The sequence below is a fragment of the Triticum aestivum genome, chromosome 4A (assembly GCF_018294505.1).
Source record: "Triticum aestivum cultivar Chinese Spring chromosome 4A, IWGSC CS RefSeq v2.1, whole genome shotgun sequence".
In the NCBI taxonomy this organism is placed as follows: Eukaryota; Viridiplantae; Streptophyta; class Magnoliopsida; order Poales; family Poaceae; genus Triticum; species Triticum aestivum.
Genome location: NC_057803.1, coordinates 119,191,771 through 119,215,506, shown reverse-complemented (window position 1 = coordinate 119,215,506; position 23,736 = coordinate 119,191,771).

Sequence of the window (23,736 nt, the reverse complement as noted above, 5' to 3'; positions counted from 1 at the left end):
TCTCTTTCCCTACAACTTCCATGTATACATCTTCTATTCCTAAATAGATAGTACAACCCACTAGTAGCTTTTTTCCAAAACATGCAACTATGGCACAAGAACTATATAGTGTGCCAATAACTTTGAAAGATGGTCGCTGGATGAAGCTAACCCGACAGTGCAGAGATAGGCAAATCCGAGCACTACTGGCCGTTGGATATCATCAACATTCCACCAGATCTGCCACATGTACAATTTAGAAGACTCCATGGTTGAACTTAAGCATAATGCACAAACCTCAAAACACAAGCACTTCTCCTTTGTTCTAGAATCTTCTGTATCATAATTGATTATTTTTTCTAAATGAATTGCCATTATTTGTTTTTTACTTTATGATTTACTCCCTCCGTTCCAAAATAGATGACCCAACTTTGCACTAACTTTGTACAAAGTTAGTGCAAAGTTGGGTCATCTATTTTGGAACGGAGGGAGTACAATGCACAACCCCATGAATCTTAACATTTTTATAAAACTTATTGATTTTGAATGAGATGAACTATAAGAACTAAACGAACATCTACATCATGCATATATGACTCAAAGCTTTACATCCTATAGTGTGTATTTATTCATAATTTGGTTTCGAAATCTCATGCGTTCAATACATGTGTACCTTACTAGTTTTGAGTAGAGTAGCAAATTTCACGCGGCCCCGGGTATATCAAAATGCAGGGCCCATGCATCATTGCCTTTCGGTCGAACCTACGTCCACAATTTTTTGTACGTACTATATCTCCACTGGTCCCCGAACCCAAAATGCTGCCTCGTTCCCGTAAAACCAAGCGGCCCACACATATTTAAGGCGTCGGCTCGAACCCGTTTACTACGACGTGGCCCCGCACGCCGTAGTACTCCTACAAACCCTACCGCCGCACTCATCATCGGTTTTCTTCAAGAGGACGAGGGAGAAGCCGATTTGTAGTGGAGGCGCTTTCAAAAAAAGGATCTGTAGTGGAGACCCCTACCCTAGGGTGCCCTAGGTAGCTGCCGCACGCATCATTGTTTTCTCTTTTCTTTATGCTCTTGCGCCCTAGAGTGAAATGATGGTTGCTTCGTCCGTCCAGCTTAATGCGGGAAAGGTGGGGCTTTGTGATTTGACCCCTCGTCGCTCATTTTCTACTACTGCGGCGCTACGACCGGGGTGCCTCCAATTCCAACCGCTGCTCCGAACTGTAATTTGGTGCATCGCACGTGGAACAAGACGGTGGATGAGCCACATGTCGGCCAAAGGGGTCCTGTTAAGTGTGTCGCCATTTCGTGTGCGGACTGACCCTGCTTGAGTTGCTACGCCAACACGACAGGAGCAGCCTACCACTTGGTTTTGCTCCTTGGTGAATCCCGACTATATTGATCTAAAAAGATACGTGCTGAACTACCCTCTCCGTCTCGGTTTTTTATTTTTAGGCGTCTCGGTTTATAGGGCCTGCACGTAGTTCTAGGTCATCCATTTGACTAACTAAATATGAGTTACTATGTCACAAAAAGTATATCATTGGATTCTTAAGCGGATGTAGTTGTATTTAAAAGTCGAGGGCGGGGCTTTTCCTGCGCGGTAGGCGGCGGGGCAGTTCCGCCTAGTCGGTTCGACAGAGACGCGAGAAGACGAGGGAGTAGGCTGCTGCAAACGTAGGGCTGTGTGATTTGACAGCGAGTTACTGCTGGACAGGTGGGGCCCCGTGATTTGACTTGCCATTATCATTTTAACTGCGGCGCTACGACCGGCGTGAGTCTCCCAGATTCCTGACCACCTCCATACAGGTGCCTCTCCCAATGCTCCACCATGTAGTAGAGGCTGGCTCTTGCATGAGAGCCCACTTCTCCACTTTTTCCTTGCCTCTCTTTCCTCCACATATGCAAAAATGCCATGTAAAGCGCACTATTGTACTTACTTTTACTTGCTCCTACAGGTGCTTAAGCTTGCCACATAGGCATAAAGTCTGATGTGGCAAGTTAATCAAGAAGAGAGAGACTAGTTTGGTGACCCAAGGAAGAAACGGTGCTAAGCGCGTGTACCTAGGTGAAAAGACAATTTTGAGTCTATAGCTAATTAAATGAAGCAAACTTAGCAACACCATTTCATTGGAAGAGGTCACTCCTTGGCAAATGCAATAAATACACGCGCTTAGCACCGTTTCTTCCTTGAGTACGAAGAAAGAGATAGAGAGGAGTAAAAAATACACTTATAGCCAACCTTGTTGTAGTATGAGTGACTAAGTGATGACTATGTATGACATGCCAACATCAGATAGCCTAACGCACCGTGTTAAATCTCCAAGGGCGCGACCGCGCGAGCGACGCGACGGTCGTGGTAGGCGCGACCATGATACGGGCTGCTGGCAGCCCTTGGATCTGAGATCAAACGGTCGCATGCTAAGTTGCTGAAAATTTGCAGAATAACCCTCCAGGATAGGATATTCACCCATAGGTCTAGAATCACGCCATGCAACCGTTCGATCTCAGATCCAAGGGCTCTCGGAAGCCCGTATCATGGGAGAATGGAAAGCCACTACCCTGCCGTTCGCACGCTGGCAGTTCGCTCCTACTCGTCCCCGCACGTCCTTCAATACTACGGCGGTTCGCTCCTAGTCGTCCCGTCCATTCACATTACGGCAGTTCCACTAATCCTAACCCTCCTCCCAAATCCATGGCGTCCCAAATCTCCACGATCGGCGGTGAGTACAAGGTTAGAACCATCACCGGCGATGAGTTCGACGTCATCTACACCCGTTCTTCTGCGACGGTGAAAGGATGCCTTTCTCGCTTCAGCCGCATGTTCGAAAACTCAGATGATGAGTGGGTCGCTGGGCTAGATGTTGAGTACACCACAGTCCTGGGACGAGAGAAGGATCTAAAGGACGAAGAGAGGAAGAAGCCCGCCGTGATCCAGGTTTGCGTACATAACGTTTGCTTGGTCTACCACATATGCCATGCCGACGTTGAGTGCCAGGATTTTAAGAACTTCCTCAAGGACAAAACAGTGAAATTCGTTACTGTAGACTTTGGTAACGACAAAGAAGTCCTGCGTCGGATAGGCCTCGTTGTAGGCAACACCTTCGACCTCCAGAAGAATCGGCTGGTGTCCTCTCGTCAGCCTTCAATGCTGACCCTGGCAGGAGCCATGGTTCATCCTTCGTACGGTAAACTGGAGAAACCTCATTACACGTTTCATCGTCATGCATGGCAGCGGAATGTACTAGATATAGACCACATCCACTACGCTGCAATGGATGGCTACCTTTGCTTCAATATCTACAAGGGTTGGATGAAGAGCAACAGCCAAGTGTGCGGTTCAAGCAAAGAAGTATCGGCCAAGAGGAAGAGGGACAAGGACGAAGTCGAGGACGTGGACGAGGACTCCGAGTAAGGTGGCAGTGTCGTTGCTCATGGTGGTTCTAATGCAGTGTCTACCGGAATAGTTGCAAAGTTTAATTTCAGGTGTGCTTAATTTAATTTGAGGGGTGTGTTGTGCTGAGCCCCCAGCAGAACTATGTTATGTTTCTTCTCGTTACTTTAACTCTTCAGTACGTACATACTAGTATTTCTTACATTTCATCTTTTAGTTGGTATAGTACTACCACTCGTTTCTTCACATTATATACGTACAATATATATGGCCAACATCATATAGCCAGCAGTTTAGTTGTCAAAGAATTTCAGGGTGCTTAGTTTTGTCAAAGAATTCCAGGATGCTTAGAGGGTGCTTGGATCCAAGGGACTTATTTTAGTCTGACTAAAAATAGTCTCTTTAAGAGGCTAAAGTTCCAAGCACCCCTGACTAAAGAGGGGCTAAAACTAGTCTTGAGACTAAAAATTTTTAGTCAGGGGTACCCCTACTAAAATGTGGATTAGTCCTCTCTCTACTCATTTAACTCCTCTCCTTTAACACAGGCGAGTTCTGGATTGGAGGGTTTGGAGGATAATAAATGCTCATTAACTTGATTTTAGCCTTTTTAGTATTTGGATCCAAGCATGGGTGAGGCTAGCATGTTTTAGTCCCACTACTTTTAGTCATGGGACTAAAACGTATCCAAGCACCCTCTTAGTTTTATTTGAGGGGTGGGTTGTGCTGGACACCATTATTGTGACTAGCCTTTTTAATAGTACTATATGCATAATTTGGCGACGAGCGCTCTCTATATGTACCACCTTTTTTAATTTCAATTTTTGCTCCATGGCACAATCCATCGATAGTACTACTGTACAAAAGTATACATTTTTTACAAGGCTAGAGTACTGTTCATCACATATATAGCCAGTTAAATTCTCAACCTAGAACGACGTGCATGCCATGTAGTAAACCGATACGGAGGAAGTATAGTAAAAATGAGGTGATTTTACCGAGCGATCGGCGGGGGAGCATGGCCTGTCATGCGGTCCCACGTGTCATGATGTACCAAGGCGATGCGCGTGTCCCTCTTGAGGCAGAAGCAATACTAGTACGTGGTTTGAGATGATGGCGAACCGAAGTGTGAAATAATGGTTGCTTCGTCCGTCTGGGAAAGTGCGGCATTGTGATTTGACGTCTCATTGCTCATTACTACTACTGGGCCGGTACGAGTGGGGTGCGTCCCCCTGCTGTTCTGCACTGTTATTTGGTGCTTGACACGTCGACCCGGTTGCTATATGTCCCACATGTCGGCGACAGGAAGTACAGAATTCATGAAAGGGAGCGTCGACGGAGGAGTATACTACAGAATTCATGAAAGGGAGCGACTTAGTTTTGGAAAAATCTGTTTTTACGGAGTACGTACCCACTAGGGTTTATAGGGCTCATCTAAAAAACATTCGTTTTTCCGTTTGATAAGTCTCAATTCTACTATACTAGTAGTAGTACCATTACATGTTGGATTTCGAGGTGCGTTAGATCACCCGACGCAAGCAGTGTCAAGAGGAAACTAACCAATGCATGTACAAGTTCATGGAAATTTAGTGGTCATTCATGCATTCGTTCTAATTAATGCCTCGGTAAACATAACTTCTTGAGAAAAACGAGCGTACTAATTACTTGTGCAAAATACGAAATTAATTCGACCACTCACCGTCTACCTTGGTTGGAGAGATTCTGAAATTGAGCCATAAACTAGAAAGGAGGGAGTAGTAACTTTTGTCTCGATTACTATTTGTGGCCTTGTATAGATGCAAAATGTATTTTTTTATAGTGGCCTTGTATAAGTAAATGGAGGGAGTACTAACCAAAGTACGTACTAGGGACGAGGAGTAAACGGAGGGAGTAGTAAAATTTTCTCCTCGTGCTGCGAGCCACCGCGCGCGTGGACGAGGGAGCGGGCGTAAGGCGTACTAGTAAGCAAGCTTCACCTCATCCTGCGAGCCACCGCGCCCATGGGCGGGGGAGACGGCGTACTAAGCAAGCTTCTCCTCATTCTGCGAGTAGACGGGACACATCAAAAGTACTCCAGTGTATAGAGCCTTGCCTCTAAGGTAGGCCCCACATGGTTTGCCTCTTTTTTTAATTTAACATAACGCGTCAAGTCGCAATTTGTTTGTTCACCCGTGGTAGACGATCCTCCCTCCACCAAGTGGACAACCAGTACATGTGCCAAATTACCACGTGGACTGCCTTTTTCATACAGAAATGAGACGGGAGTAAGTGCGCCGTGCGTGCACCTCTTCTCTCCGTGCACGTCCCCCACCTATGTGGGTGTGGGTGAGAGAGATACAAACCTAGACATAATTTGTCGTCCATCCCCATGCCTCCGCCCAGTCCGACCACCAGTCACCACCACGCCCCACTCCTCCTCACCTTATCTCTCATCTTTCTCCCTCCATTTTTATATACAAGGGGACACTATCAAAATTACAATTTGCAGATATACAAGGCCACGAACACTAATCGATGCAGTATTAATGGTGTTTGCCTCGTGGTACTAGCAAAGGAGGACATTAATTATCCCTTGCATGCATGCGGGAGTTTGTAAAAAATGCATCTTGATGTTCCGTGCAATGCATGGGCATCTTGCTAGTCCATGAAAACAACACATGGAAAAATTCCACGGCTTGGGGCGGCAACTGGCTCCGTCGGGCGAGGGGAGGGAGGTGGATCAGCGAGCTGCATAGCTCATATCCGGCGGGCTACCCAGCCGGCTTGGATGTGGAATAACTACTCTTCGTAAGCCATTGTAAGAGTGGACAAAATGGTGGAGGAGATAGGGGAGCGGCCCGGTCATGAACGGACATGTGTCTAGAGTGGGTTTCTCGGCTTCCACACGGGCGGGTTTCATGGAGGCGTTTGAATGCGGCACGGAGGCGTGTTCAGCCGGGCGTGCCGCGAGTGGCACCCTCGACTCTGACCTAGGACACCGCGCCGTTCTTCCACTGACATGTGGGCTCTTTGGGTGCATGGCATGCATGTCAGTGACCCAACGCAGGCAGCGCACAGCAGAGGAACCTTTGGTGGGCCAGGGCGGTCAGAAGCGGGCATTTCATAAACCGATGAATGTTCATTGAGTGTGACGTCATCTTTTTCATGTAGATAAGCCTACTATGTTGATAGCCCGTTCGATACGTTGTGATTCATAAAGACCGCTGCAAACATCAATGTTCTGCTTATCACAGATAAGATTGATTAATACCCGTAACAATCCATGTCCTTAACAAAGGGTGCATGCACGTATAGGTTGAACGTGTGTCTTGCGTCGTGTGCTGTGTGCATGCAGGCGTGCGAGTGTTGCGTGCGTGCAAGGGTACGTTTCAGTGTTGCATGCATGGGTGCGTACGTGCGTGTGTTCGTGAGTGCATGTGTACGTGTCAGTGTTGCACGCCAGCATGCGTGCGTGTGTACGTGTCAGTGTTGCACGCCTACATGCGTGCGTGTCTTGCGTGCGTGCATGTGTACGTGCGGGGTGAGGCTACACGTCAGTCGACTGACTTTTTCATCTCTGGTCATTAGATTTTCCAGCCGTTGGATACGGAATCAAGGGCCTCCAGTTTATCATCAAACTCCACCCCCCTGAGCCGCCAGCCACCACCGGCCGAACCGCCAGCCCCCGCCGCCCGCGGCCGGCCCGCCCTCCCCGAAACCACTCCCCACCGCCGGTCCGCCGCCGCACCGGCCATCCCTCTAGCCCCCCCCGCCGAGCTTTTTCTCCGGGGATCCCCACCCCACCGCCCAATGAACGCCCCCAACCGCCGGTGACTGCCAACCAGAGGTCTCACGACTTCGAATACCCACCGACCACTAATTTATTACCATTTCTGTCCTTCATATACGCGCTAACGGGTGGGCCCTATGGTAATGTGCGCTGCTGAATGTGGACCATTTGACTGGTCAATTGATCGTGTTATCAACAAATTACGGAGTTGTATGGTGAGGCAGTGACCGTATGATCACCTTAAAATGTGCTCCTATTTTATTAACACAGTACAGACTCAAACTACCTTTTCTTTCTTTCATATATGGGCTGATAGGTGGGCCCCACGGTTACGCGCCTCGATGGTGCAACACTAGTTGCACCGCGTGGAATGTTTGACTGGTCAATTGATTGTGTCATCAACAAAATACGGAGCTGTACGGGTGAGCCAGTGACCGTATAATCATGATATGTATTTGTTTAACACGGTACAGACGCAAGGGCTCATATATATGCGCAAGCACTCACCACTATAAGCGCACACACACGAACCCTACCACTATGAGCACCTTCGAGAGAGTGGGCCAACATATATGATCTTGAGATTTTACGAAGTCACCTTTCATATTTGTTGAACCCTACCACTGAACGTACATCGCCGGAAAATACTGAAAATAACACAAGATAAATGCGAGCACCGGGACTTTGAGCTTGGTGGGATCGAGAAACCACTGTCCTCTAACCATCCAACCACATGTTGGTTAGCATGACAAAATGTATGTGGTGACCGTGATGAGCTTATTCTAAAGTCCAGTGACCATATCGTGCGTTCGCTTCAAATACAATGAATGTAAGTGTCGTCAACAAAATACGGAGCACGCATCAAATGCAAAGTCCGTCAATGTCATCAACAAAATATGGAGACGTATCGTGAGCTAGATACCGTTGTACCATTGTATATGCTTATTTTCTTAGTGGCCGATTGCGTGTGTGGTGTGGTGGGCACATCATTTCTAGTTGTGGTGGGTCAACATGAAGACTCATGGGTCGGTTCCATCCTGCGCCACATATAGGTTGGACCGAGACGTGTTATACGAAGACCCATGTGGAGGACTCGGCGTACAACACGAAGCTACCAGAGTCACGGAGGACTCTATCCCCACTGGTGATAAGCCGACTATATATGATTTGTAACCCTAGGCCCTTAGTATGTTATACAAGCTTGGGGGCTAGTTCGTCGATAGTATACACACACGCACAATGCCTGGTATTCACGTGTACTTTGTACACACCCCTATCACTAATATACAGTACCAGGAGTAGGCTCTTTCTTCAACTGCAATTGAATTCTAGCATGTGCATGTGTTTATTTCATATTATCGATCCATAGAGTGAGAGCGGTTTGAAATACAGGCAATGGATGCTTTTGCAATTCATATATAAACATTAATTAGTGCACTCCATGTTGTTAGTGTGAAGCACTTTATACATTTGTCACTTGCATGGATACATTCCAAATTGCTAGCTACGAAATAGAATACATGTCGAATTCAACATAAAGGGGGTTTCGAAGATTCGAATTCATAGGAAGTGCATTCATCTATTTGAACCCGAGATAATGGCATTTGTAAATCAGATGTAAAAGGGGGCATCAATCTTTGTTGTGAGTTTGAACATGCTATATATATTCATACGCATATCTAACTTTTTTTGCAACCAAGGAGATTATATCTGGAACCATGCATGAACTGAGGTAAGTTGCATATTTTTTAATATATACTCGTGTACAATGTATATTCAAATGTACCCCCTCCATTCCAAAATAATCGTAGCTTTAGGATTTTCAAGAGTAAAGATTTGTGAAGTTTGACAAATCCTGAAAGTTCAATTCAAGAGAACCGAAAACGTTAAGGCCTTCTTTGGTTCATAGGATAGGAATTTTATAGGAATAGGAAAATCATAGGAAGTGAGATGACATGCATGTCAATTCCTATAGAGAAAGAGATGTCATTTGGTGCATAGGATAGGATTTTTTCCATTGAGTCTAGGCTAATGTTTTTTTCCTCCAAAACGTGAAGGATTGATTCCTATCCTACATAGGAATAGGAATCCATTCCTACAAACCAACGGGCTTCAAAGGAATTTTTCCTTTGCAAATCCTATCCTATAGAATTCCTACAAAAATCCTACAAACCAAAGGAGGCCTAATGCTTCTGCTCCCAAATATTGAACGAAGCGCCAAATAGGCCTCTGGTCACCCGAAACCGCGCGAGACTAATGTTTTGGTGGTAGGAAATTACTGTCCTGACTCTGGCCCGTGTAGCCTATCGGCCCGATGTCCAAAGGTCTAAACCGGGGTAGGTTTGTAACTTCACCAAGACGCCAGAGAAGCATTCATACGCCGTTGGCGCCTACCCATGCGCTCGGCCGAAATCTATCCCGCCCACATTTGGGACACCTGACATGACTGTCCTACCCCAACCCGCAATATGTCCGAAATTTTAGATGGGGGGAAAGTTTGTAACTTTCCCCAAATTTCAAACAAGCGCGTCTCAAACCGAAACATTGTTCCCCCTTAGTTCCCCGCCTCCCTCCGTTTCCCCATTCATACTCCGTGGGCGCGAAAACGCCCTCTCCACCAGCCGCGAAACCCCAGCCTCCTCCGTCCTCCACCCCATAGCGGCCAATCCACCGCCGCCCTCCTCCATCACGCCGGAGCCGGTACCCCGACGTCGTCGTCCAACGCAACCGCAACCGCAACGCCCTCAAGGACTTAGCAGCTGAAGCCGAGGCAGAGCTGCCTCCACGACGCCGACGCCGACGTGCGCCGTACCAGAACCACTCCGACCACGCCGTCCTGCGCCTCACTGCTGCGGCTCCACTGTCGCAACCGTCCACCGCACCGGAGCTGTTCCCGCTACGCCGTCGTTCGCCGCCTCGGATCTGCTTCCCCGCCGCCGACAGACGGCCACCGCACCACACTCAACAACTTGGCCATGGGTTCGTCCAAGGCTGCACCGTCCTCCACAACTTCTGGTTTCCGGCGAACAACAAGAAGATCGTCGGAAAAACAGAAGGAGGACACAGCACTGCCAGCAGAAAGAGGTACTCCTCTTCCCTTATTCGTGCAAATCTTACGTCTCCGCTCACACCGTATTCATCCCACGAAAGAAACTAGTTGAGCGCTTCTTACTGCATCTTCTTCGTGATACTAAATGCACAAGGTTTCCTCCCTTTTACTATTTCACCTTTGCTAGAGGTCAGTAGCCCGCCTGGATTTCAATTCAGGGTCAGTCGAACCGCAATTAAAAGAAGCAGCACCCGCTTAGGCGCGCGGAGCACCTAGTCCGCCTGTTCCCCGGGGAAGCGGCGCATCGGTGTCTATCATAGGGGTGTGGGGCGCAGGAGCTGCTTGCGCCCGATCTGGAGGTCGGCGGGGCTTGAATGGATGGCCGGGGGGCGGTGCCAAGCACGGCGGTGCGGTGAGGTCGAGGGGAGGGCGCAGGCAGGGGAGGAATACTGGGCCGGTGGTCGCTGGCGTTTCGAGGAAGATCGTCAACACTGACTCGCTGGAGGTAGATGAAGGCGATCTGCCCGTTCTTTGTACATCGGACGGTGCAGAAAAAATGGACTGACCTATTTGCTTTCAGTCGACTGTTATTTTCATAGAATCCTGTAGTAATTTAGTGTGCCATGCATGTTGTAGAGCTATCATATGTCTCCCGTCATTTATTTCTCACCGACCTGCTATCTGCTACCTTTACACTGTACTAATTGTGCACACACTTCACCCATACTCACACTATTGTTTTTTATGCATGGGTATTTCAGACTCTGACGCAGTGTTGATGAATGCAGAAAAGAAAAGACAGAAGTCGCTCCAGTGTAATTCGAAGATAAGCACTAAGCGTTCCAGCGCTCTAACGGGTGCAGTGTCAGCAGTTGGAGACAGTAAACTTAGCTCTGCAGTTGATGATCTCAATTGCCACACACAACCATCCCAGGTGCTTGCTTTAACTTCGCGCTGTCAAATGTGGTTGCATGTTGCATATGGTGTCTAGCTTGTATTGCTTCCAATTTGGTTAAATTGCATCTGCTTACTTTACACATTATACCTTTGATAATGACATGCCTTCCTGTTTTTGATACATACTACATATGTCTATTAACCATGTTCGTACATCAAACTAATGCTCTTTTGTATCCCTCGTCAATCACTTATGATGAGACAGTCACCCGGGTGGGTTTCTGTGAGACGCCATACTCGTTTAAAGAGTGCAGTGTCATCCTCCCCACATGATTCTCAAGAAACAGCAAGGCTAAATGAAGATAGTCAACGTAGCTCTCTAGTTGATCACCGCAATTCCCCCACACCACCATCGCAGGTGCTTGCTCTTACTTGGCAGTGTGATATGTAGTGTTCGTCTTACATGAAAGTAGTGTTCGTCAGTATCATGCATCAATGAGTTCTGAAGAGCAAATTTTATTCCTTTTTCTTGTGGGTTTGACTTGACAAGGCAAAATCAAGAAAGAGGAAGGAAAAGAGTAAGGAAGGCGATGATGGTGGTCCTCTGCAGCAACGTAAACGGAGCATCTGTACCGATTCTCCTTGTACTGATAGTGCATTACAAGGTCCAAGTCTCCGCTCCCCTACTCCACCATCCAAGGTGCTTGCTCTAACTTGGCAGTGTGATATCTGGTTGCATGTTGCATATGGTGTCTAGCTCGTATTGCTCCTAATTAGTGTAAACTGCATCTGCTTAGCTTACACATGATACATGTGAATATGACACGCTTTCCTGTTTTTGGTACATACTATATCTTATGATAAGGCACTTTTCTTGTGTATCCCTCATCAATGCTCCTAATTTGTTAAATTGCATCTCCTTAGCTTACACATTATACATGTGAATATGACACGCCTTCCTGTTTTTGGTACATACTACATCTGCCTATCACACCATGTTCTTACATCAAACTACTGTTCTTGTGTATCCTGCGTCTATCGCTTATGATGAGACAGTCACGCGCGTGGGTTAATATGAGACGCAATACTCTTATAAAGAATGCAATTTCATCCTCTCCACATGATTCTCAAGAAACAGCAAGCCTAAATGAAGATATTGAACGTAGCTCTGTACCTGAAGACCGCACTTCCCCTACACCACCATCACAGGTGCTTGCTCTAACTTCGCAGTGTGATATGTGGTTGCATGTTGCATACGGTGTCTAGCTTGTAATGCTTCTAATTAGGGTAAATTGCATCTGCTTAGTTTACACACTATACCTGTGAATATGACATGCCTTCCTATTTTTGGTACACACTACATCTATGTGTTAACCTTGTTCTTACATGAAACTACCTCTCTTCTGTATCCTGCATCAATCACTTACGATGAGTCACCTTTATTCGTTGCATATTGCATATTATTTCTAGCCTGTTGCCATGTATTGCTTCTAATTTGGTCAAATACATTTGTTAGGGCACCCTTTTAATTTGGCAGAGTGATATTGGTTTCATCTTTCATATGGTTTCTAGCTTGCATCGATTCTAACAAGTTCAAGCACCTTGTGCTTAGTTTACACTTTATACATCATACATGTCAATATGTCACGCCGTCCTGTTTTTCATATATATTCCATCCTCCTATCATGCGGCTGCCTTACATGAAAGTAGTGTTCGTCAGTATCATGCATCAATGAGTTCTGAAGAGCAAATTTTATTCTTTTTTCTTGTGGGTTTGACTTGACAAGGCAAAATCAAGAAAGAGGAAGGAAAAGAGTAAGGAAGGCGATGATGGTGGTCCTCTGCAGCAACGTAAACGGAGCATCTGTACCGATTCTCCTTGTACTGATAGTGCATTACAAGGTCCAAGTCTCCGCTCCCCTACTCCACCATCCAAGGTGCTTGCTCTAACTTGGCAGTGTGATATCTGGTTGCATGTTGCATATGGTGTCTAGCTCGTATTGCTCCTAATTAGTGTAAACTGCATCTGCTTAGCTTACACATGATACATGTGAATATGACACGCTTTCCTGTTTTTGGTACATACTATATCTGTCTATCACACCATGTTCTTACATGAAACTACTCTTCTTGTGTATCCTGCATCAGTCACTTATGATGGGACACCTTTAAGTTGGCAGTGTGATATTGGTTTGCGTCTTGAATATGATTTCTAGCATGTATTGCTTCTAGTTTGATGAACGCCACCTATGACGAGACAGTTTTAACTTGGCAGAGTGATATTGATTGCACCTTCCATATGGTGTCTTGCAGTGTTTCTAATTTGTTGAAGTGCCTTCTGCTTAGTTACCACATCATAGGTGTGAATATGTCAAGCCGTCCATTTTTTCGTACATATTCCATCCTCGTATCATGACTTTGCCTTTCATCAGAGTAGTGTTCGTCAGTATCATGCATGAATGAGTTCTGAAGAGCGAATGATATTCCTTTTTCTTGTCGGTATGACCTCACAATGCAAAATCAATAAAGCTGAAGGAAATTGGCAAGGCATTGGATGATGGTGGTCCTTCCGAGCAACTGAAACGGAGGTTCTCTACAGATTCTACTCCGCCATCCTCCCAACAAGATTCGCAAGACAACGCAAGGCTAGACAGTCAACGTAGCTGTGTAGATGATGAGCACATCTCCCCTACTCCACCATCACAGGTGCTTGCTCTAACTTGGCACTATTATATGTGGTTGCATGTTGCGTATGATGTCTAGCTTGTATTGCTTCTAACTTTGTTGAATTGCATCTGCTTACTTTACACATAATGCCTGTGAATATGACATGTGTTCCTGTTTCTACATCAGACTACTATTCTTGCATATCCCGCATCAGTCACTTATGATAAGGCACCTTTAAGTCGCCACTGTGATATTGGTTGTGTCTTGCATATGATTTCTAGCATGTACTGCTTCTAATTTGTTGAAACGCCATACAGTTTGAACTTGGCAGAGTGATATTGGTTGCATCTTTCATATGGTGTCTAGCTTGCAGTGCTTCTAATTTGTTGAAATGCCTTCTGCTTAGTTACCACATCATAGGTGTGAATATGTCACACCATCCTGTTTTTCATACATATTCCATCCTCGCATCATGTGTTTGCCTTTCATCCGAGTAGTGTTCGTCAGTATCATGCATGAATGAGTTCTGAAGAGCGAATTTTATTCCTTTTTCTTATCGGTTTGACTTCACAATGCAAAATCATTACAGCTGAAGGAAATTAGTCCGGCAGTGGATGATGGTGGTCCTTCGGAGCAACTCAAACAGGGGGTCTCTACAGATTCTACTCCGCCATCCTCCCAACAAGATTCGCAAGACAACACAAGGCTGGACAGTCAACGTAGCTGTGTAGATGATGAGCACATCTCCCCTACTCCACCATCACAGGTGCTTGCTCTAACTTGACACTATTATATGTGGTTGCATGTTGCGTATGATGTCTAGCTTGTATTGCTTCTAACTTGAATTGCATCTGCTTACTTTACACATAATGCCTGTGAATATGACACGTGTTCCTGTTTCTAGAACATACGTGTACATGATGAGCACATCTCCCCTACTCCACCATCACAGGTGCTTGCTCTTACTTGGAACTGTTATACGTGGTTGCGTTTTCCGTATGATGTCTAGTTTGTATTGCTTCTGATTATGTTGAATTGCATCTGCGTAGCTTACAACTTATACCTGCAACGATCACTTACCCATAAGACACATTTAACTTGGGACTGTGATGTAGGTTGCATCTTGCATTGTCTTCTAGCTTGTACTGCTTCTAATTTCTTGAAATGGCTCTTACGACGAGACACTTTTTACCTGATAGAGTGATATTGGTTGCATGTTCATATGGTGCCTAGCTTTCATTTCTTCTAATTTTGTTGAAATGCCTTCCGCTTACTGTTTTTTCATACATATTCCATCCTCCTATCGTACGTGTGAATATGAAACGCTGTCTTTTTTGTATATATTCCATCCTCCTATCCTGCGCTTGCCTTACATCAAAGTAGTGTTCGTCTGTATCATGCATCAACCAGTTATGCAGAGCTAATTTTATTCATCTTCTTGTGGTTTTGACTTCATAAGGCAATATCAGAAAATAGGAAGGAAAAGAGTAAGTTAGGGGATGTTGGTGGTCCTCCGCACCGACGCAAACAGAGACTCTCTAGATTTGCCACTGCTACTGCTAATGAAGTTGAAGTCCCAAGTCTACATGATGAGTTCATCTCCCGTACTCCACCATCGCAGGTGCTTGCTCTAAGTTGACAGTGTGATAATTGGTTTCATGTTGCATATGTTGTCTAGCCTGTATTTCTTCTATTTTGATTAAATTGCACCTGCTGAGTTTATACGTTATACATGTGCATATGACATGGCTTTCTGTGTCTAGAATACACTGCATCTATCTATCATACCATGTTCTTACATCAAAGTACTGCTGTTGTGTATCCTGCATCAGTCACTCATGATTGGACGCTTCTAACATGGCAGTTTGATAGTGGTTGCATCTTGCATTGATTTCTACGTTGTACTGCTTCTAATTTTTCGAATTGCCACTTATGACAAGACACTTTTAACTTGGCAGAGTAATATTGGTTGCATCTTTCATATGGTGTCTAGCTTGCATTACTTCTATTTTCTTGAAAATCCTTCTGCTTAGTTTGCACATCGTAGCTGTGAATATGTCATGCCGTCCTGTTTTTCTTACATATTCCATCCTCATACGGTTGTCTTACATCAAAGTATTGCTTGTCTGTATCATGCATCAATGAGTTCTGAAGAGTGATTTTATTCTTTTGTGTTGTGGGTACAGCTTGACATGGCAAAGTCAAAAAAGAGCAAGGAAAATAATATAGTAGGGAGTGCTGTTACTCGTCGGGTGAAACGGAAAAGGTTCTGCCGTCGAGATTCTGCTGGTACTTATAGTGCAGTAGAAGGTCCAAGTCCACCGGCTAAATCTACAAACACAGTATCACCTGCTCCACCAGCTGCAGCATCCGCTTCAACTGTACCAGCATCTCAACCAGTTACTCGTTCGTTTGCTCCGGAACTGGCCAGTTCCCAAGCTGCCTTCACACCTAACACTACTTCCGAAGCACTGCTGACACAACAGGACTTGGCAAGATCAGATGAACCTCATGAGCATCAACACCAAGACGGTACCTGACCGAGTCAAGTTGCAGTTGCATGCTCCTTTATATGTACTCTCACAGTTTGATGTACACTAACACTTTCCATATTCGTTGTTGAACTAGCACCACGGCGCAAGCGGAAACAGACATCAGGGATAATGCTTGACAGATTAACAAAATCTAAAGGAGGAAGAATGGAGATCCATTTTGAGGCAGGTTTAAAAAGGCCACGTGATGCTACAGAGTCAGCCAAGTTAGTATCAGAGGCAGCCGTTGCCGTTAGGTGTCATGCACGTATCCTCCCAACGTGGATCCAGTACAGGAATGAGAAAGACAATACCCAGTTTAACACCTTCCTTGACCATTTATCCGTAAGTAATGTTATTCATCGCAATTAGTAATATTGTCTTGCTCTGTCCCATACTTTCTAGCTTCCTCCTAATAAGACTCACATTCTTTTTTCAACAGATGAGGTTCAAGTTGGATCCGAAAGATGATGCAACTAGACAAGCATGCACTCATGTTTTTCAGTCTGCTCTGCGACAGTATCGGTACCACCTTAGAAAATCTCACTTTGAAGGCAAGGCTAACAATGAAATCGCCCAAACATCTCCAGTGGAATATATTACAGATGAAGACTGGACAGCCCTCGTTAAACACTGGTCTGATCCAAAGTATCAGGTAGGCTATATGTATTTGATCAGACCACATATTGAACTTGTATTTATGTATGTGCCTTACAAGTGTATCTTCTTCTAGGCTAACTGTTTGAAGAACAAAACCAACCGTTCTAAAGTGAAATTCCAACAGACCACAGGATCTCGTAGCTATATTGCACACTGCGAGGCTCTTGTAAATAGCTGCTACTTCCTTCTTTTTTGTGCCATATTATCGTATCTATATTGACTTGTTCCAAATACAGAGGAAATCCCGTGCGGACCAAAAAGAACCTGAACCGAATGCAGTGCAAATCTTCAAGGATTGCCACACCAGCAAGATGAAGGGCATGAGCACACCAGTTCAAGCCGCTGTTGTAAGTCCTTACTCCTCCTGCCTTGAACTGATTGGTACTGTGATGTGTTCATTTAACTACTTGGTTTGCAGCCAATGTCAGTTACTCTGTTCACTTTTATTCACAGTTGTCTTAACGTATCATTTCACCTTACATGGTTTAAAAGAGATGAAGGATATTCTTTTGGTCTTGATCTGTAATCTAGTTGTTATGTTCACGTGCGCACACAATGATAAAATAGCCTGTTTGTTTTATATCTGTTTGCCCATGATATGAATGATGTCATACTATGTTCATCCTACTTTAAACCATGTCTCTTTATCCTTAGATGTCAACGAATGTGAGGAAATAGACAATACAGTAGGCATGCTACATGGACATATGTTCCGAAAGTGATTTTATTATGTAGTTGGCACTACAATACATGCTAATGTATTACAGTAGTTCACCAAAATAAGTTATGTATAAACGTTTAACCTACTTTGTTTGTTTTTGTCTCATTAGTAACTTATCTGGTACACTAATCTACAAGTTCAAACTTTCAGGAAGCTATGGAACAAATGATTGAACAGCCACAACCACCTGAAGGTGACGAGGCTACTACAGGCACAATGTCACCTCTTGCTGCAGTGCGTCAGTATCTCTCCACTAACAGTGCAAAAAGCACCTTCCTGCGTAATTCTGGGTTGGTTGTCAAGGTAACCTCGTCCAAATCGCCTACTGAACAAAATCTTCCTGCTAGACAGAGTGATATATCTGTGCTCCAGACACAAGTCCAATCCCTAGTGGACGTTGTTTCGGAAACAAGAATAGTGGTTGAGAAATGTCGTCAAGATATGAATGGTTTTGAAACCAGACTATCAGACATTCGCTTCGTTGTTCAAGAGCAATGGCGGAAAAAAGGTGGAGATCGTGCTGCTCCATCAGATTCTACAGCCTGAAACATTAGCACTCAGGTCAAATGATCTGTGCTTCTATACATCTGATGGTGCTTTTATCTGGAAGGACTGTAAACTTTATGCCAACAGGCCTTTTGTTGTATGGTTGGAATTTATTTTGTTGTGATACAACATTTATGATGCTGCCTCAGGCTGCAGTAATTACGACGCTATTTTTGTATAGTGTAGGTTTATCTTAGTAATGTATTCGGCCTAAAGCTTCGTAGGAGCCCAACATGCCAACATTCGTCGGGCCCATTCCAATTGGGCTAAAAACGATTACGGGCCGAAATTGGCATGTAGCCCACTAAAAATATCTGGGCCTAAATCAGCATAAGCTTTCATATTTTTCTGGTAGGCCTGTGCCCATAGTGGGCCTTTAACAGGCCTAAACATAATTTGGGCCCTCAGTAAAAATAGGCCGTTTACAGGTGTAAATATCTCGAGCCCATAAAATACATGGGCCTTTAATAGACCGAAAGTGAGATTGGGCCCTGATTGTGCCAAATAACCCACTGGACTTTAACAGGCCGAAATTCGGACGGGCCGTAAATGCGCCGACCTAATACACGGGCCTTTAACAGGCCGGAACTTCGGTCGGGCTAGATTATCGTCATTTTTATATGGGCCGTTAATGGGCCCGATATGACGTTGGGCCACATATGGCCCATGGTTTACGTCCGGCGTTAACAGGCCGAAAATGACAACAGGCCGAAAGTGGCCCAAAGCTATAGTGGGCCTCTAACAGGCCGAATGTCAGACATGGCCGAATATGACCCAAATCCTTCACGGTCGTTTATGGGCCGAAAGTTTTGATGGCCTGTAAATGGGCCCAAATGAAGCCGGACCTTTAACAGGCCGGAAATACACCGGGCCGTAATTCGGCCCAATTACTTAGCGGACTGTTAACGGGCCAGAAGTGACCATGGGCCGCGTTGATGACAAGTTTAGGACAGGCCGTTGACGGGCCGATTTGACAGAGAATGTTGGGCCTTTAGCTGGGCCGGCCCATTATGGTCGGCAGAATCTAGTGGGCCTTTAGCTGGGCCGGCCCATTGTGGTCCGCAAAATCTTGTGGGCCTTTAGCTGGGCCGGCCCATTATGGTCTGCAAAATCGTGTGGGCCTTTAGCTGGGCCGGCCCATTATGGTCCGCTAAATTTTGTGGGCCTTTAGCTGGGCCGGCCCATTATGGTCCGCTAAATCTTATGGGCCTTCGGTTGGGCCGGCCCATTTAATCTTTGTGGGCCACTTTTGGGCCGGTCCACGTGTCAACATATCATAGGCCCATCTCGACCGTTGGATGAGTGACACCTGTGCCAACGCGGAGCTGACGCGTGGATCCGTCAGCCAATGAGAATTTTACACGTGGAAAATCGGCATTGGTCGTGGCTGTTAACGGGTTATCGGATCCAAAATCCGACCCGATAGCTTAACGGCGTTCCGTTACGGTGGATGCCACGTGTCGGTCACCCTTGACGAAAGCACTTCTGTGACGCGCGATTTATCGTCATGGAAGTGGACACTTCCGTGATGATAATTTTGGCAATGTCATGGAACACTTCTACGACAGCACAGGTATGACTATCTTGATTCTGTCATAAATTTGTCATGGATGTACATGCATGACAGAAAACGCGACCTACTGTGACAAACACGTATCATCACGGAAGTATATTTTTTTGTAGTGCTTCCTTCTGCTCCTCGTTGGGTTCGACACTCTTACTTATCGAAAGGACTACGATAGATCCCCTATACTTGTGGGTCATCAAGGAGTGATACTTGATTACTCACAAGTATAGGGGATCAATCCTAGTCCTTTCAATAAGTAAGAGTGTCGAACCCAACAAGGAGCAGAAGGAATCGGTAAGCGGTTTTCAGCAAGGTATTCTCTGCAAGTGCTATAGGATAGTTTTGACAGATAATTTGATAGAAAAATAATTGATAGAAAGTAACAAGTAACCAAAGTAACAAGGTGTAGCAAGGTGGCCAATCCTTGATGTTGCTAAGGACAAGCCAGTGATACTTTTTGTAGTGATTAAAACACCCTTGAGGACATACCGGAATTTCATCCAGTTACTTTTACCATGATTCATGGACCTACGTTCATTGCCTTAATAAGTTGCTACATGGGTGTACCAAAGCTAAGGTGTTGTTCTTATTTGAAAAAACCATCTTAAATATGCTTACACCCTCCATGCAATCATTTGCAAATACAAGAGAAGTAACTAAGATAAATCTAACCATAGTATGAAACATATGGATTCAAAACTGCCCCTTACGGAATAATTCATAAACTGGGGTTTAGGCTTCAGTCACTCCCACAACCCGTCATCTACAAACTAATTCCACAATGCCTTCCCCTAGGCCCAAACATGGTGAACTGATACGGCTCAACTTGTGCTAAGACGATTTTTTGGTTGCCCTGATCTTTCACCATGCGCCAATAATTATACTAGCAGATGCAATCTTGCAAAAAAAAGGAACGCAATGGAACTTGTTGGAATTGGAAGATATTGTCGATGTGTACGTGAAGGAGACTAGTAGTAGACTAGATGGATGGATGGATTATAGAAATCGAACAGTGGTAGAAGATGTACGTGGTAGTAGTAGTACTTGTATAGATGCATGGATTAAGATAATGGCGATTAGCAGTGGCGACGGTGGCGGAGAAATTAGCAGATGAATAATGAGAACTAGTAGAAGTAGAAGGAAATGAGGATTCATCCCTTGCAGAGAGCGAGAACCGAATTGATCTAGTACCCTAGCAATCCAAGTCGCTGGAACACACATGCAACCATCGAATCCTAAATAGGGATGCAAGAAGACAGAGATGCATACATCATCAGATGTCTTTTCTGAGTATTTTTCCTTCCTCAACTAAAACCTCCCTTTACAAAGTGTTGCACCCCTTGCTCATATAGGTGGTGCCTAATACTTGGGCCAGGCCTGACCTGAACTAGGAAAGGATGAGAACTCCTGATGTATTACAAATTGTACGTAGCAAACAAAAAAAGGAAACTACCAAATCTAAGAAAACTATGGAAAGCAAATAAAAAGGACACACATACATGCATATACTGGCATGTATGATTTCTAGGCCCAAACTAAATTTAACTTGATGGTGCAGCCTTCAAACTTTCATTCTGCTGGCCTAGGTAGAAGTAATCACAAGGTGTTCTGAACATGGGCTACACTTCCTCCCGAGGCACGATATGAGGAGCAATGGAACAAACAAAAGAATTATTTATGGTGATGTTGTTGCATTCAATCGGTAGAGCATATGACCATCTCCTTTCAGTAGCATATGGAACAGGCTTCACACCTAAGATCCCCCTCTGTTCTGTAACACACATAATCTTCTTATGACGTAGAGCGGGAACCATATACTTTTGCATCTTGTTTTCATAGCAAGTCTGACGATTGGAAGATATTTTACTTGACAGTAATGGAGGAACGACAAGAGTACATAGGGTCACCGTATCATGAACTGTCATGTAGTCAATGTTCACACGACACCACTAGTGGAAGAACAACATAACCTATCATCAAAACATCAAACGATGATCAACTTCGATTGATTACTAGTAATAAAACTTCTCCCATGTCCTTAAGAACAAATAGAACAACTCAAAAATCACAATTGTGTTCATTATCAAAGCATATAAATATGTGTTTAACAATCTGAACATATAATCTTCCACCAAGTAAATCAACTCTAGCATCAAATATAAGATGTAATCACTACTACAGGATGCTGCTAACGCGACACTACAATCAAAGACCTGTTGATGTCCTGGGAACATGGGTCCCGAGACGTGCCTGCATGTGGCCCACGGCGTGGCTCGACCAGCGGCCCTGTACGACCCATCTTCACCAGCAAACAATCAAGACCCTCGCGAGGGGCCAAGCCTCGCGAGGCGGACGACACAAGACCTCCTCAGGGGCAGCTTCACCAGGAAGGCTCGCGAGGGGCGGAGAGATCAAGGCACGAGACACCTCGCGAGGTTTCTGTGACGCAAGCCATGACAACTGGAGCCAGGTAGGCGTCAGGCGGGTGCCAGCGTGTGTAGTGTCCCTATTTCCTCTTTGGTGCTAAAGAGGCAAGCACATGCGAGGAGTCCCGAGGCATCAGGAAAATGTTTCCATATCGGTGCAACGAGACCAAGACCAGCAGGACGGCAGGACGGAAGTCACCATGGAACCCAAGACGGCGTCACCACCAGAGCCTTTGGAAGGCGAAGACGACCTTTAGTCAGGATAACTTGTACTAGCGGTCTCCCTTTTAATTTGGCTGTTGTGAGATCCCTTCCCGCTCAATATTTGGGAAGAGGACCAGGGCCTCCATAAATAGGACTATCCACCACCGTAAGAGAGGAGAGAGAAGTGAGAAGTGAGAAGCTCAGATTGGACTGGAGCCATTCCATCCATAACCTCACGCAAGTTCACCAAGCACAAGAACACCTCTCCTCGGGAGGCTGTTCTTCCCTTGTAACTGTTCATCCTCATCTCGAGAGGCAATCCACCACACCACACTGGAGTAGGGTATTACACCACATCGGTGGCCCGAACCAGTATTGTCGGGGGTTGGATGTGACATATGCCAACGGATGGCTTATCATGGTGGGAGCGAGTAGAATGTTGCCGGTGCCCGGAAGCGGGATAAGGTGTAGGCACGAACGCCGGTGTACTTTACCCAGGTTCGGGGCTCTCCTAGGAGATAACACCCCTAGTCCTGCTCTGCGGGGTCTCTGCATGATCACTAAGGCAAAGGGAGTACAAGGGCGCTCCTCGAGCTGTATGCTGGAGGTAGGAGAAGGCAGGGCTAGCTCTCTCTCCTCCCTCTATGATCTGGTCTAGTTCTAATGGGTGGAACCCTTTGCATGGGTGCCCTGGGGGGTTTATATAGGCCTACCCCCAGGGGTACAATGGTAAACTGATTGGGCGCAGGGCCCAGCCGTCAGTCTCTTCGCCTGCCGGCCTTTCTGCCGACTGCTGGGGCCCGCCGACTAGTCCGGTACGGAGCTGATAGGCCGTACTCACCGCTTGCGGGTCTTGCCGGCTGCTGATTACTGTAGCCGTGCTTCTAATGACGCGGGCTTGGTCATGGGGTCGTGGCTACAGCCCCGCCGCCTGGCGGGTGATCACTGTAGCCACTCCCTGTCTTGTCTGGTTAATGGCGCGGGGGACCCGTGGGAGGGGCAGGCTGACTCCCGGGGGCCGACTCCCTACGGGTCCGACTGGTGGCGCTCTTGCCATCTTCTGGACTCCCGCTAACCGGTGAGGCCCGTCATCCATGGACCATACTGACAGGCCGTCGTGGGTGCAGGAATCCGCCCACTATTGCTGATGTCAGGGATGGCATGGCAATAGTGCCGCGCCAGACGGAGATCTCCGTTGGTACAGCGTACTGTGGCCTAGACATCCCTTGGAAAAGGGGAGGGACTGGGCTTTACTGTTACCACTCCCCGTCCCATCCCCCTGATGAGGGCATGGGCTTCGTTGGTGCCTTGGGCCGACTC